The sequence below is a fragment of the Notolepis coatsorum genome (assembly GCF_963971535.1).
Source record: "Notolepis coatsorum genome assembly, chromosome: 14".
NCBI lineage: Eukaryota > Metazoa > Chordata > Actinopteri > Aulopiformes > Paralepididae > Notolepis > Notolepis coatsorum.
The window spans coordinates 38,943,520-38,957,000 of NC_140178.1; the positions used below are offsets into that span (position 1 = coordinate 38,943,520).

The following is a 13,481-nucleotide window of genomic DNA, read 5'->3' on the forward strand; positions in this document are numbered from 1 at the left end:
CTACGGCAGGGCCTTTCATTCTCCAAGGAGTACTTGTAACATGTTCCCATCACCCTCTCTTCCACCCTCCCAAGGGTACTTAAGTTCCTGAATGGTGCCCCCGTCCTCCCTTTGGGTTGTAGCATGTTCTTACAAGTGCACTCTGCAGGCCGTCTCAAGAGGGAACACCTGTGTTATTTTCTGTCTGAGCGGCGACAGGTAGTGAGGAGGGACTCCATCACCTCCGCTCCGCTGACCCTGAGCACTGGAGCTCCTCAGGGCTGTGTCCTGAGCCCCCTCCTGTACTCCCTGTATACATTATGACTGCGTGTCTATACACCACTCTATCCTGGTGGTCAAGTTTGCAGACGATACAACTGTGGTGGGCTTGATCACCATGGGGCCGAGTCCGCTTACAGGAGGGAGGTCCAGCAGCTCAATGACTCGTATTATCACCAAGCCATCAGGCTCATGAATACTATTCATTCAGTAATTCAGATTTTAACAATTGTATTTCGTATTTTAAGTATTTTACATTGATTTTACTCTACAAATGTTGCTATTTTTTGCATGTGAATATGAAGAAGATGCAACAATAAAGCTGAATCTGAATCTGTGGTTTTATAGTTAAGTCTCTGCTTTAAAAAAATAAAATAAAAAATTTGTATCTTCTACCTTTTCTCATCTCTCTCTCCCTTCTTCTCTGTCCATTTTCCCTCTCCTTTCTCTCTCCTTATTCACTTCTTTGTCTCTTTAGCCCTTTCACTGCCACACTACAAAGGGTTAATACTTTCACCAAGGTTAAACTTTCATTACCACACTACAGACGGTTAACTGTCTGTAGTGTGGTAGTGAAAGGGTTAACCTTCTATAGTGTGATAGTGAAAGGGTTAAAGGGGAACATCAGCCAAATAAAAAATTCAAATATGTTATTTCCATTGTCTAAGAAAGTTCAATAAATATTTGTGAAAATGAGCTACTCCCCCAAAACCAGAAACCAGAGAAGTAAGAGTTAAACGTCTGATATCATCAGGCACAGAGCCTGGAGCTGATTTTGTGGACCGACTGAATGTTTGCTTGAGTTTTTATACCCAAATGAGCTTTATTCTAGTGTTCTCGGTGCTGAAACTGAAAATGTACCCGTAGAACATTCTCCTGGGTGCTCTCATACCCCTTTTCCACCAACATGGAACAGGTTCCATTCGGGTTTGCGCACCTAATTTTTAATGGTTTGGAGCATTTCAACCATATCACATTCTGAGGATGGAGAAGGCAAAAGTGGAGTCAAGTGGAAAAGCGCTGGACAAAATAAGAGCGTGCCGTGTTCTGCCGCTATTTCCTTTCACTGCCATACAACACAAACGCAATAGGCCTAGTTCAGTTCAAATCTGCTGTTTGGGTGCATTACAGATTCAGTTTTGTCTACGACAGAGATGGATTAAACAGCGATTGTGTGCGAGAATTGAGCACTGCAAGGCATACAAGCATCAATACATTTAACATAATGGGCCAGTGGGAATCGCCCCGGTCCAATACCAGGAAGGCAAAAGCAACTACTTCTCCCCGAAGTATTTACTAAACAATCTCTCCACTTAGATTCAGACAGTAGTTACGCTAAACAACCTCTCCACTTAGATTCAGACAGTAGTTACGCTAAACAACCTCTCCACTTAGATTCAGACAGTTGTTACGCTAAACAACCTCTCCACTTAGATTCAGACAGTAGTTATACTAAACAACCTCTCCACTTAGATTCAGACTGTAGTTACACTAAACAACCTCTCCACTTAGATTCAGACAGTAGTTACACTAAACAACCTCTCCACTTAGATTCAGACAGTAGTTACACTAAACAACCTCTCCACTTAGATTCAGACAGTAGTTACACTAAACAACCTCTCCACTTAGATTCAGACAGTAGTTACACTAAACAACCTCTCCACTTAGATTCAGACAGTAGTTACACTAAACAACCTCTCCACTTAGATTCAGACAGTAGTTACGCTAAACAACCTCTCCACTTAGATTCAGACAGTAGTTACGCTAAACAACCTCTCCACTTAGATTCAGACAGTAGTTACGCTAAACAACCTCTCCACTTAGATTCAGACAGTAGTTACACTAAACAACCTCTCCACTTAGATTCAGACAGTAGTTATACTAAACAACCTCTCCACTTAGATTCAGACAGTAGTTATACTAAACAACCTCTCCACTTAGATTCAGACAGTAGTTACACTAAACAACCTCTCCACTTAGATTCAGACAGTAGTTACACTAAACAACCTCTCCACTTAGATTCAGACAGTAGTTACACTAAACAACCTCTCCACTTAGATTCAGACAGTAGTTACACTAAACAACCTCTCCACTTAGATTCAGACAGTAGTTACACTAAACAACCTCTCCACTTAGATTCAGACAGTAGTTACACTAAACAACCTCTCCACTTAGATTCAGACAGTAGTTATACTAAACAACCTCTCCACTTAGATTCAGACAGTAGTTACACTAAACAACCTCTCCACTTAGATTCAGACAGTAGTTATACTAAACAACCTCTCCACTTAGATTCAGACAGTAGTTACACTAAACAACCTCTCCACTTAGATTCAGACAGTAGTTACACTAAACAACCTCTCCACTTAGATTCAGACAGTAGTTACACTAAACAACCTCTCCACTTAGATTCAGACAGTAGTTATACTAAACAACCTCTCCACTTAGATTCAGACAGTAGTTATACTAAACAACCTATCCACTTGGATTCAGACAGTAGTTACACTAAACAACCTCTCCACTTAGATTCAGACAGTAGTTATACTAAACAACCTCTCCACTTAGATTCAGACAGTAGTTACACTAAACAACCTCTCCACTTAGATTCAGACAGTAGTTACACTAAACAACCTCTCCACTTAGATTCAGACAGGGCAACATCCATAACTAAAGCATTATGGTTGTTTAGCGAACTATATGCAGCCCAATGCAGTTGCACATCCGCTACGCACTGGAAGTACCACCAGAGCAAAGCTACTAGACTGCCCACAACTCTGAGTATACCGGAGTGAGAGAAAGAAAAGTCTTCAGACACACCTGGGTAAAGTTGGTTTGGTATTAGATATTCACATTTGGATTTCTATCTTCAATACCTCTGTCCCTTCGCATGTGGGGAAGTGAACATCTTTATTTTCATACTCAGAGTATAGGGTGGAAAACAATCAGTCACCGTTTTTTAATTACCCTTGAAATTCAGCTGTGCAGAGCGGGGTAGAGCAAGGCACTAATACTGCCAGGGTTAGGGGCTTCATTCCCTATTTAGCACAATGGGTAGTGAGGCACTAACACTGCCAGTTAACACTGAGTTAAAGGTGCTTTATTTGGGTACAAGTTGTAACGTTATAACATAGTACTTGTTTCAAGTTTCAAGTTTCTTTAATAGTTGTCATACAGAAGTACAGAATACTTTTATACAAAATGCTTCTTTCTGTTACGCTCCAGAGACTGTGCTAGACAAAACGATAAGTATGAAATAAAATAGTATAGCATGTAAAAAATAGAAGTAAAAAATAGAAGTCACGTACGTAGACACAGTGTTCAGTATATACATATGTACAATGTTCAATGCAGAATAGAAGTAATTGAGTTACCATACAATATACTATGCAATATACTAATATACTATATAGTGCAAAGCAGAAATGGGATGAGGTACAATTTAGGTACAATTTACAGTAAGGTGTACTGAGGTATGGGTTGTAGTGCAAATCCTTTACCAATAAATATAAAGTGTGTTTAGGTGTTCTAAAGTGTGGAGAGTGGGTGCTGCAGTGTGTTGTTTGTTTAAAGTGAGTGTGTGCGTGGATGTGTGTGCTGTGCAGTGGTGCAGTGCTGGTATAACTCGGTATAACGGCGTTATACCTCGGTCACTGAGGCTGAAGTACGCGCAATCGCTTTTTACATGGCATTATCCAACCGGACTCCCGGAGAAGCATGCAGCTGCAGAGCCGCAGAGCCAGCGGCGCTCTCTGGGCCGCGCGCTGACGGCCGCGCTGTGAGGCAATAGTATCCAGCTGCAGGACGAGAGCAGCCAAAAAAAAATTTGCATGCGCGCGCACGCGCGTGGAGCGTTTGACCTACTGTCAATTTGCCACTGCACCACTGGTGCTGTGAGTGCATTTGATGGTTGTTGCATAGTGTTTATTGTTCGTTGAGCAGCCTGATGGCCTGGGGATAGAAGCTTCTTCTGAGTCTTTCTGTGCTTGCCATGAGACTCCGGTATCGCTTGCCTGACCGCAGCAGTTCAAAGAGGCAGTTGTTTGGGTGGCTGGAGTCCTGGGCCCTCATTCATCAACGTGGACTTTGACCTTGACCTACTTCCACACGTAAGCACGGAATTTAGAACTAGCGCACGCACAGGGAAGTCGGCATTCATCACACGTGCGTAAGCAGGCTCTACGCACACCTGTCATGATGAATCCCACCTTGGCCCTGCGCCGCAGCTCGTGCACGCTTTCACGTATTTGCATACCAAAACCGCCCCGACCAACCAAATATGGTCAGGCCCTCCCCTTCAAATACCATGAGGGAATCCCTGTGCGTGGAATGTTGGAGGATGGCAAAGCGAACGAAAAAGAGAAACTACACAGACACCGAGGTGGAGGTCCTCGTAACGGAGGTGGATAAATAAAAGGCGGATTTGTAAACGGTGATGTCAGATATCAACGGCTCCCTAAGACCATTGCTGCAATTCTGCCTGGACAGCTCAAAATACTAATAAAGACCGTTCGTTGACCACTGTTTGGCGTTGGTTGTGTTGTGTGTCATTATAACCGTGCTGTACAATATGAATGCCTTTATTAGTTGTGTTCGATTGGCTATATGATTTTTAGAGGCATCTATTTTGTTGTCGGCTAATAAAGACCGCGCTGGAATATGACTGCCTTTTCCCGTGTTGTTTGATTAATACCCACGGATTAAAGTTCTCCTCAATTCTATTCCAAATCGCGATGGATCTCCCGTCAATTTTCTACCTGCTGCATGATTTCTAGAGGCATACTACTACAATCTATTTTGATGTCAGTATTGGGTAGCCTATATAAACAATATAATACGAGAGCATATACAAGAACAATGAATCTCACTGCATGTATGATGTATCCTGCCTTTCAATACATGAACTTGAATTCCATCATATAGTCTGTCCACTATCTGCATGGTGTCATTGCAATGCGTTTTCTATTCTTTCTTGTACAGTAAAAAGGGGGAAGAACACTATATTCATATGACTTATTCTGCTTACAGCTTCGAAATTCCACTTGTTTCGTTTAACGTAAAGCCTTTTAAATATAATCAAAACGTTCCCGTGTTTCGGCGGTCTGTGCGCAAAATAATAACGAGTTGAGCTTTATGATTTATGATGAATTGAAAATGGGGGACCCTGATGTAAACAGGACGAAAGTTGGTCTGCATCCCCAATTAACAATTGTATGTACTGAGCTGTACTGTACTGTACCCATTCTGCAATCTGTTAATAAACTTTTCAATCAATCAATCAATCAAGCTACGCGGAGCGCAGTCAGTCAGTAGCCTACACCCCGTATATTCCGATAACGCTATATAAACCATGAATGAATGAATGAATGAGAACTTTATTAACAGATTGCAGAATGGGTACAGTACAGTACAGCTCAATACATACAATTGTTAAGGGGATGCAGACCAGAGAAAGACTTTCGTCTTGTTTACATCAGGGTCCCCCATTTTCAATTCATCGTAACATATATGACATGCTGCATTCATTCTGAGAGAAAGATCTATTATTCCAAATGCTATTTATAGGGTTTTGACCATAATTACACTACTGTTGCTATTTTACAATGAACTATAATGAACTACGGTTCATAGAACATCCAGTGTTATTATGCACAGAAGCTCATTTCCTTGTTGTAATAATATATTCTACCACTGGGCGCGAGGTACGCCAGGTCCGAAATGTGCGTAGATGTAAGCACGAAGTCAAGTTCAAGTTGAAGTTGATGAATCCCACTCTTTGCTTAGAAATGATCGTACGCACGGGTTACGCACAGATCTGTGCGTAGAACACGTTGATGCATGAGGGCCCTGGAGTAAATGTTCTGGAGAGTGGGAAGTCCCCCTCCAATTGTGCGTTCGGCTGAACGTGCCACTCTCTGTAGTCTGCTACGGTCTTGTGCGGTGCTATTCCCAAACCAGGAGGTGATATTGCCAGTCAGGATGCTCTCTATTGTACATGAGTAGAAGTTCTTAAGGATCTTCTGACTGACTTGGAACTTCCTTAGGCGCCTGAGGAAGTAGAGGCATTGTTGTGCCTTCTTCACAACACTTACACAAAGTATTGAACTCGCTGATTAATAAAATATTCAATGTATATTTAATAGTACAGTGAGTTGTAATGGATGACATGTGTACAAAAGGGGCACTTTGCCTGGGAAGCAATACTGAATTGTCAGAGTTTAGAGTAGTATCGGTAAGACAGGTTTATCATCATAGGGGTATGGTATCTAATAAAAAAAGGCTTGATGCCAAAATGAGGTGTATGTTTTGATATTGCCCTATATCAGGGGCATGGCCGTGTCTGCACTCTACCACAATAGCCATACTAATAATGTTTATATGCTTTATAATCCATTTATTAAGCAATTGTAAAGGTTTTATGAACATCAATTTCAACTTTATATTGGCCATCCAAATAATGTTTATAGATTTACTACACAATATTTATTAACCATTTACAAAGTATTATAAACATCAGTTGCAACTTTACAATAACCATCCAGATAATGTTTATACATGCTTTATAGGCAAATTATTAACAAATTATTATAAAATATAGGTTGCATCTATCTAAATTATATGTATATGTTTTATAAACCAAAGTAAGCACTCTACAGTTTCATTCAATGAATTAATTTTTAATAATGAGTATTAATTTGTTGGACAGACAGAGTTGACATTAGGTTCTAATTTAACAAATGTAGATTTGTCTATGATAGAGATGGATTAAACCGTGACCACAAGGCATACAAGCATCAATATACATTTAACATAATGGGCCAGTGGGCCTCTATCATTCACTGAGGAAACACTTTTCTTAAATGTTTGCATGATTGCAAGACCTGCATTCTTGTCTTGGCATCCCAAACTAGCCAATTTTTTTTTAAAGGGTAGTTGAAATTACGTTGTAAACTAAATCTATTCACTTTTTTATATTGTAAAAAAATATTGGTGTAGTTATTGTTTCAATTTGAGAAGATTGAATAAGAAAACTTTCCATAAGCTCCTGATGGCTGGTGTGCTGATTAAACAACCCGTGGCAAGGATTATACAGTAGCTGACAGACCTGTCTTACCGATACTACTCAAACTGTAAATACATTTCGCCTACCACAGGAATTCAGTATCTCTTCCCAGTCAAAGTTTGCCTTTTGTACAAAATGTATGCTACAGTTAGGTCTGGGCGATTAATCAATATTATCGATAATTCGAATGAATGATTTGGGACAATTTTGAAAAACTAAAATCGATTTTTTTTTTTTTTTTTTTTTTACATTCTCAAGAGTCACCTTGTATTTTACAAAAAGTGATGTTTGGTGAAAGTTAGATTTGCACTTTATTTATCCCAATAGGGAAATTCATTCTCTTTTGATGATCAAGAGGCACCTTTTATTTGTTTTAAGTGAAGTTTGGTGAAAAAGCAGGTTATTGCACTATTAATCCCAATAGGGACATTCATCTTTGTTTGATCAAGAGTAACCTTTTATATTATATATATATATATATGATTATAAAAATATTTTTAAGTGAAGATTGGTGAAAGTTAGGTTTGCACTTCAATCCCAATAGGGACATTCATCTTGGTTTGATACTTTTTTTTGTGTCAAATAAAAACAATGTTTTTTCTTTTCTTTTCTTTTTTTAGCTCTCAAGAGAAAAAAATCGATTCGAATCGTAAATCGGATTTAAAAAAAAAATCTGGGATTTAATTTTTAGGTCATATCGCCCAGCCCTACAGTACATGTACATTGAATATTTTATTCATCAGCAAGTTCAGTACTTGTGTAAGTGTGTAAGAAAGTCATATGTTATAACGTTGCAACGACACATAGGAACACACACACATGCATTTTTTTGGAGTCGTGTTTTTAATTACCATTGAAATTCAGCTATGTAGAGCGGGGTAGAGAAAGGCACTAATACTGCCAGGGTTAGGGGCTTCATTCCCTATTTAGCACAATGGGTGGGAACGGGCTGACATTTGCATACACAAATTCCAGTGTTGCTTCTTAGACCATTAACCATATACACACAGTGGCCAGGTGGAAAGGAATCCCAACCTGAACATGACATAAGAGCAAAATGGCCGCCGTGTGAATATGGCCAATATAAATGTATGAATTCTTAACTTCTTAATTCTTTAACCCCTCCTCTTTCCTTCTCTCTATCTCCTGGCTCTTCCCCCCCTCTATCTCTCTCTCTCTCTCTCTCTCTCTCTCTCTCTCTCTCTCTCTCTCTCTCTCTCTCTCTCTCTCTCTCTCTCTCCTCCCTAGTACACTGGATGTCATAGAGATTTCCTTTTGCCTGGACAAAAAAACCCAACTCAAATAGTAGCTCTGAATATATTCTCTTTCCTCCATCTCCCTAATGTCTGTCCGGCTCTGCATTTAAAACCCACTCCACGGCCGCTGCTCTCAGCACAGAACACAGAGTCACCAAAAACCCATCTGTTCACTCCTGTCTGAAAGTGGTCACCACTCACCACAGACCATCCCATCTAGCAGCATCCTAGGGACCACCACCAATCCTCATCCTTGAGTTAGAGAAACACTGCTCTTTTTAAATATGAATCCATACCAGCCTCCCTCCCTCCCTCCCTCCCTCCCTCCCTCCCCATCTCTAAACATCCTCTTTTTAAACATGACTCCATAACCTCGCTCCCATCTCTCCTCGCTTGATATCCTATTTTCTGGCCATCCTCTATTTAAATACCACTGCACCCCAGGGGCCCCTGCTATTAATTACGGGGCCCGCCCCTCGTGCCGTGTCACTTCCTTAATGAGTGCATGGCCTCATGACCTCAGTCCCTGCCTAGGGGGATGTAGCCCAGAGCTCCCCCAAACTAGCTATATGAATAAATAGGAGAGACAGACAGACAGACAGGCTGTCTACTCTGAGTGAGGAAGCAGGGTGGGTGGGAGAGAGAGAGAGAGAGAGAGAGAGAGAGAGAGAGAGAGAGAGAGAGAGAGAGAGAGAGAGAGAGAGAGAGAGAGAGAGAGAGAGAGAGAGAGAGAGAGAGAGAGAGAGAGAGAGAGAGAGAGAGAGAGAGAGAGAGAGAGAGAGAGAGAGAGAGAGAGAGAGAGAGAGAGAGAGAGAGAGAGAGAGAGAGAGACTCATGTTCTTGGATGGACGCAGCCGCCATTCTGGGGACCCATAGCTACTATCATTATTTTACTGCTTTATTTCGGACAGGCCCGACAGAGAGGAAGGTTGGGAGACGACATAGGGGGAAGACATGCGTCAAAGGGTCCGGGAGTCGAACCCAGGACGTCCGCGTTGCACTGCAGTGCAGCTACGTGGTGCGCCACCCTGGCATCCCTGCCACATTTAACTTCTTAAGCCCGACGGGTCCGGTACCCAAGCCATAAATCAATCTCTCCAGACTGTATGACATAATGTTAAATAATTTTTTCAAATGTAGCCAAGAGTAAAGACCCTAATCCTGTCAAAACAGCAGTCATAGTGTATATTTTCAACAATATGTTTGTTTACCAATAGGTTAAAGTATTATTAGTGAAATATCAGTTTGGGAAATGCATTCATAAACGAGCGAATATCGATGGAAATAAATGCGAGCTGCCATTTTGTTTGTAGTCATTATGATGAAGAACAGACAGGGCTTTCAATGAGCGTCATAATTTAGAAGAATTATACTACCCAGCTCAAGCCAGCTCATGTCAATCAAATGACTTGTGGATGAACTTTTTTAATTTCTCTTATATTTTGGGATTATCTACCACAAAACTGAATGTTATTGGCATAAATTAGAACACAGCTAGTTTATCTACCTTTCTGTGAACGTTTAGCAAAAATCCGTGTTGCAATCCAATAAGAAATGGCGGAGCGATTTCCAGAATAAAAAAGTAACTGTATTTACAGTAGATTTCATTCACGGTTCTTGCTACACGCCTGGTGATACTAAATCCAAATTGAACTCTGCCATTGGAAAGAGAAGATTTGGCCCGATCCATAGATGTGCGACTTGGCTATAATAAGGTAATTTATAGGCCTGATATTCAATATTCTATAAAAATAATATAAAATGTGTCCGGATGGCAGAATTCAGTACTGTATCTACAAAACCTTCAGTTTAATCCTCTTCCCTTTATTAATTTGCTTAGATTTTTTTATACGTGATTTCAAGAAGGTGCTGAACAAGTTCAGTGGCAGTTTTTCATGTCTGGTAATTTTTAGCATGCTGTTATTCACCGTCAAAGATGCAAAGAAAAATCCAAATTTATATTCTCCTTTGTTTCATCACAATTTACTCAAGCCTAGTAACAGATACAACATTTCTGACACTGGGAATACATTCCCTGAGATCGATAGATGTCCCTAGATACCAACAAAATGCAAATGGGCCTTCTAGAAGTGGATCAATCCTCCATGTATGTATGTATTTGTAGGCGGATTTTCAAAAAATAGGGCTAGGGCTTAACACAATGGGGACGAACAACGGAGATCTCCGTGTTTCGATTCCACCCGTTGTGGACAGAAGCACGGATAAATCCGTGGCAAGTTGTTATTGCTTTTATTCCATTTTAATAACCTATTCAAGGTCACTGAGCGGCACTGCAGATTTACCCTACTCTTTGAATTCGACAAAGTGCAATACCGGCCAGATCCTCTTAGGGGCGCTATCGCGATAATGCAGTGTTCCCTGTGGCCGAATGGTGGACTCTTTTTTTTTACTTTCAATGGAGTTTTATGTTAGCTTGATTCTGGATCTGCAGCCTGTAGATTGGATTATGTTTTGCATCGTAGATTTCACCATGCAATAAGGGGATTTATCATCAGCCAATGGACATATCGATCTACCAGATGGCGATCGATAACGGGGAAATGCTCGGGGGATCCCACCGGACCACGGTAAGATCTTTTTCACGTAAAGTACATCCCGATCGGGCCTTGTTTTGATAGCCATCCAGGCATTCGGCCTACGAGGCTAATGAGGCTAACGCGGTTATTGGTAATCAATAATCAGAAACGACGTCCCCCGCCCCCCCCCCCCCCCCCTTTCATGCATACATGCGTGAGGATCGTGCCGATCATATGCAGTTTGAGTTTTAACTGGAGCGTATCTATAACCGAAATGCCATTGGATTTAACGTTATTAGCTATTAGCCCATTATCTCGGCTTCCAGGAAATATACTAGACCAAATCCGGTATAACGGTTATATTCACGGCGCTATAAAATGAGAACGTATTGATGACATTTTCTTTTTCTTTAAGCCATTTTGAAGGGACGGTTTATGGCCTCAATTCACAATGAGAATGGATAGATAGCAATACTATAAAGTATAGATTTAGCTCTACAAACAGCCCCACGTCTGTTTACATTCCGCGGTCCTCTTGAGATTAATTAGACTCATCCCAGTGGCCGCGAAAGTGTTAAGAGGTTAAGCATACTGTACCCCCCCATTTTGCAGAAAACGAAAACGATAATAAAGTATAATAAATTGCTAATTACTTTGGTTATACAATCCTAATAATAAAAAAGAAATAGCCCCATGTTTGCCCAATGCTTAATTCATTGGTGGCCAATAACGAGTAAACTCGTGTTTTGCCGCCAGCGCTTGAGTGCCAATAACGAGTAAACTCGTTTTTGGATCCTTTGATATTTTTCCTTTGATCCCCGTTCTAAACGATCATCCGGATCACTCTAGCCATCCCGGTCTCATTTGCCTACGTTGGAATTGCAATGCCGATTGAATTTCACCTGGTGGCAGTATTGCCTACCTTTTGAACTCTGATAGAAAGGGATCAGTAGAGACAATGGCTGAATTGGACTGTCAAGACTCGCTCTGAGGGGGAGGAGCTCTTGCAGAGCAATCGCTAGGAGATCTGCTCGCCTCAAAACCTGATGATTTTGTGAAGGCACATGTGTACATGGTATATACCCTTGATTTGGGAGTATTTGGGGTTTCAGGGGATCAACCAGAACAATTTGGGCTTATTGCATATAACGCTTTTTATCTCACTATCTATGGAAAAAGACTGGATTATTTTGGAAATGGGCGATGTTTAGCGTGTAATAAACTACAGTGTGTAGAAACAAACTTTTTTACATGTTGGACTAGAAATAGTGTCTGTCAAATGAGCCATACTATTGTCTCCATAGCTATAATATAGAATATATAATAGCTCCGCAAAGATCGTGAAAATGGTCAAGAAAAGCTGGCGCTAGTCAGTGAGGATGGGGAAAGTGTGTGGCTGTGAAAGAGTTAAGAGCCAAACCATCAAATGCAGTCCTAGCCGTCAGAATACAATCAACACAGACCATGCACAAAGCAGATCAGAGTGTTATTCCTTTCTGTCTCTGTGTCCAGGGCCGTAGCCAGGGATGCTCCCATCAGGAGTTTTGGGAACTCCTGACCATTGATATCTGAAAGCAACATTGGACGATCACCAATCTGATTAACAATCTAGAACGGCAGCCATGCAAGTTCTAGAAGTGCAGCTGGTCTCTGACAAGAACAAGTTACAGGTTGAAAAAACCCAGAACTAGGCAAAATCTGCATATGGCTCGCTGATAACAAACTATCATTACACATGGGCAAAACAGAGTCCATTCTCTTCGGTTCAAATAACAAACTCAGCAAGACCGACGGCTTCTCAGTTACAGTGGGTGACAATATTGTCACAAGGAAAGAAGATATTACCTACCTGGGTTCCATCCTAGAGGCAAATCTTTCCTGTGACAAAATGGCATCCAATGTAATAAAAAAAGTCAACCAACGAACTCGATTCTTGTACCGGATCTCCTCACTGGTAAACAGGAATACCCTGAAGACTCTGGCAGGAGCACTCATTCAAGGGTACTACGACTATGCTTGTACCTCATGGTACCAAAGCACCTCAAAGGCGCTAAAAACAAAATTACAAACATCTCAAAACAAACTGGTCAGACTACTGCTTGACCTTACTCCTAGAACCCACCTCACCCCTGCCCACTTTGACAACCTAGGATGGCTTAGAGTAGACGACAGAGTACAGCAACTTGCAATGGGCCTGGTCTACAAGATACACTACACGACCAAGGTACCCATGTACATGTCAAAATACTTCCCAAAGGTCAGTAAATACCACGATCACAACACCAGAGGGAGCTCCACAAATCATGTTAAACCCAGATTCGGCTCAAACAAGGGACTAAACACGTTTCGCAATTATGCCACATCAATGTG

General features: G+C 41.1%; 1 protein-coding gene across 1 annotated transcript in view; it reads left to right on the forward strand.

The window, feature by feature from the left end:
- LOC311240507 (protein kinase C beta type-like) overlaps positions 1-13,481 on the forward strand; it is a gene marked incomplete at its 5' end in the record, with an annotated part of 391,798 nt that overhangs the window by 190,426 nt on the left and 187,891 nt on the right.